This window comes from Octopus bimaculoides, chromosome 3 (genome assembly GCF_001194135.2).
Source record: "Octopus bimaculoides isolate UCB-OBI-ISO-001 chromosome 3, ASM119413v2, whole genome shotgun sequence".
NCBI lineage: Eukaryota > Metazoa > Mollusca > Cephalopoda > Octopoda > Octopodidae > Octopus > Octopus bimaculoides.
In genome coordinates, this window is record NC_068983.1 from 66,293,938 (window position 1) to 66,297,284 (window position 3,347).

A 3,347-nucleotide genomic window follows, 5' to 3' on the forward strand; every position below is an offset into this window, starting at 1 on the left:
ATTTTCTCCTGACCAAGCTCTTCGATCTTCTGTGATGTGATCTTTACGGTGTGGGGTCATGCATTGTCCTGATGAAACATCACTCCTTTTCGATTCACTAAAGCGGGTCTTTTTTTCTTCAAAGCTTGGTTCAAACACTCTAATTGCTGACAGTAGACTTGAGCATTGATTGTTGCATGAGGTGGTAACAATTCAAAGTGAATTCCTCCTTTGCAATCCCAGTATATAAAGAGAAAACCTTTTTCCCATAAAATTCCCTTCTCAGTTGTGGCTAAGAATTTTTCCCTTTTACCAAGCCACTCTTTTACTCTTTTACTTGTTTCTGTCATTTACATCCACTTAACATAACATTTCGGAAAAAAGAAAAACCAATAAAAAGATTACCAACCTTAGAAATACACACACACATATGCATGACAACTTATGTTGGTGTATTTACGTCCCTGTAACTTAATGGTTTGGCAAAAGACACCAATGGAATAAGTACTAGGCTTACAAAGTATAAGTCCTGGGGTTGATTTCTCTGACTAGAAGGCAGTGCTCCAGCATGACTTCAGTTAAATGACTGAAACAAGTAAAAGAATGAAAGAAATATACATTTAAAACAGTTTCTCAACAACTCAAATGTGGACATGTTATATTTTGACTTTGCAGAAGTCTTAAGTCAACCATGGTATGATACAGGGTCTGATCAAAAAGTGACAGGTCTGTTATTATTATAAAAGAACTAAGGTATGCAGAGTGAAGTCATTTGGCACAGTTTGACCTTGAACTCTGTTCCATATGCACAGTATACTATAATGTTCTCACTCACTTCTCTTGTTTATAGCAATGCTCGGAAACAAAGTGGGTGGAGTGTGGTCATCTCAAAAAACAAAGATTGGGTTTCAGCTGTGCAGGATCTCCTTGATCGTGTCAAGGAAAAGGAGAATTTTTTTAAATGTTCATAACAGGTGGTGAATCATGGTTCTATGGTTATGACCCCCAAAACCAGTATTTGAAAGAAATCCCACTTGAAAGGAACTAGATTTCCAAACATTGAGGAAATCTAAGAGAATTCAATGAGGCAGCAGCTTGCTCTCTAAAAAATGTGGTTCCAGCAATGCTTTCATCAATGGAAATGACAATGGTAAAGTGTGTGACTTCAGAAAGGGACTACTTCAAAAAAGATTAAATGCTAGATTGATATATGTTATAGCCTTCTTTTTATAGCACCAGTCCCCATACTTTTTGATCAGACTTCATATATCACAAGCCACACAATCTCAGCACTGTCGGAAAACTTGGAGAGTAGCTATATGATTTTTTGAAAGATAGAAATCAAGCAGTAGTGGCCAATGGGCCACCTCTCAGGGAACACAAATAATAGTAAATGTTGTTGCACAGGGCACTGTGTTACAGCCATTGCTGTTCAGAGTGGCCCTTTCAAATATACCCTCAGCTGCTCAGATAGCCACCCTCGCTAACTAAGCAGATAATACAAAAGTTTCTCAAAGGATACAAAACCCTAAAGATGTTGCACACCTGCAACAGAAACTGGATGCAATATACAGGTTGGCTGAGAACAATAACATGCAGCTTAATGCTGGAAAATTCCAAGTCCTGCACTACCAGCAAATGAAGTTGAATGAAATGAGAACAGGATACACTCACCCTGAAAGGATTGTAATTCTTGAATCAAAATTAGTTTGTGACTTGGCATTGACATGAGCAATAATGCATCTTTCTTGGTACATATTACAAAGCTGGCAATAAAATACAGATGGTTGGCTGTATTGATCCTTAGAATTTTCTGAACAAGAGAACAGGAAACTATGATAGTCCTCTGGAGGACATTTGTCCCTAGCTGTTTAGACTACTGATCCCATCTATGGTCACCACACAGTGTAAAATTTATTGCAGAGCTTGAAGCAACTCAGCAAAGCAATACAAAAACGATCATCCCAATGCAACATGTCAGCTACTAGTAGAGGCTGGAAAAGCTAAGACTATGCTCCCTGGAATGAAGATGAAAAAGATATGCAGTGATATACAACTGGAAAACCTAGATTGGGATGTCACTGCATAGTCCCAAAGATCCTGATATCAAGATACAGGACCAGATACACCAACAGCTTGGGTTTCAAAGGCTTACAGCTTTTCAACATTCTTCAAAAAAAAAAAAAGCTTCAGAGAACTACATGGGGTAGATGTTGGTGTCTTCAAAAAAAAAAGGCAATCTCCTGCCAAGAGTTCCATATGTACTTTGTAGCAGGAATCACAAATGAGAGCAACAAGTTCAAAAACCCCAATTCGTCAAACACCACATATCAGAGGAGGTTTTCAAGTAATAGAAGCATAGCAAAACTCACACTGATGCCCTAGCATGGCCACAGCTCTCAAACTGGAACTAGTAAAAGAATAAAAGATTACATATTTATATACATTTACACACACACGTGCGTGTGCTCACACATATGTATGTATGTATGTATAGATAGATAGATAGATAGAGAGATAGAGAGACAGAGAGATAGAGAGATAGAGAGATAGATAGACAGACAGACAGATAGACAGACAGACAGATATACAGATATATATATACATATAAGCAGATGTATATTTATTTTTACATGCTCACTCATACATACATATGTACATGCCTATGTATACATGTGTATGTGCACCTATGTAATCAGCTGGAAAAGATTTAGATGTTAGCAGTTATATCACTTATGAAAGACTCATTGAAGATTTCTATTTAAGCTGTCAGTAGAGAGTATAATTTCATAAACTTAATTTTATTTTTTATTTCATAAGATTGATATTCTTTTTTATGAATATTTGAATAAATATTAACTGATGATGATGATGTTGGTGTGATGAGCAATAAAATGTAACTGGTTGTGGTGATGGGCAGTGGTGGCAGTGGCAGAGATGGCAGCAGAGGAAGCAGTGGTAGATGTGGTAGTGGTGGCAGTGGCAGGAGCAATGGCAGCAGTGGCAATGGTGACAGTGGTGGCTGTGATGATAGAAGTGGCAGCAACAGTGCTGGCGATGGTAATGGTGATGGTGATGGTTTAGCTGCAAAACACCCCTGAATGAACAGACATTCTAATCTAGCCTTGCCCATTCCATCCTTTCTCAGATACAGATTTACTCTTCTACTCTTGTACTTGTTTCAGTCATTTGACAGCGGCCATGCTGGAGCACCGCCTTTAGTCGAGCAAATCGATCCCAGGACTTATTCTTTGGAAGCCTAGTACTTATTCTATCGGTTTATTTTGCCGAACCGCTGAGTTACGGGGGACGTGAACACACCACCATCGGTTGTCAAGCGATGGTGGGGGGACAAACACACACATATA

The 3,347-nt window shown here is 38.6% G+C and overlaps 1 protein-coding gene and 1 long non-coding RNA gene across 4 annotated transcripts in view; one reads left to right on the forward strand and one right to left on the reverse strand.

The window, feature by feature from the left end:
- LOC106871954 (protein still life, isoform SIF type 1) overlaps window positions 1–3,347 on the forward strand; it is a 1,491,364-nt gene that overhangs the window by 465,676 nt on the left and 1,022,341 nt on the right. The window lies entirely within an intron of this gene.
- Window positions 1–3,347, reverse strand: part of LOC128247292 (uncharacterized) — a 64,691-nt gene that overhangs the window by 5,338 nt on the left and 56,006 nt on the right. Inside the window, exon 2 of the long non-coding RNA XR_008263663.1 lies at window positions 389–565. This is a non-coding gene — a long non-coding RNA (uncharacterized LOC128247292). The remainder of the gene's footprint in view (window positions 1–388; window positions 566–3,347) is intronic.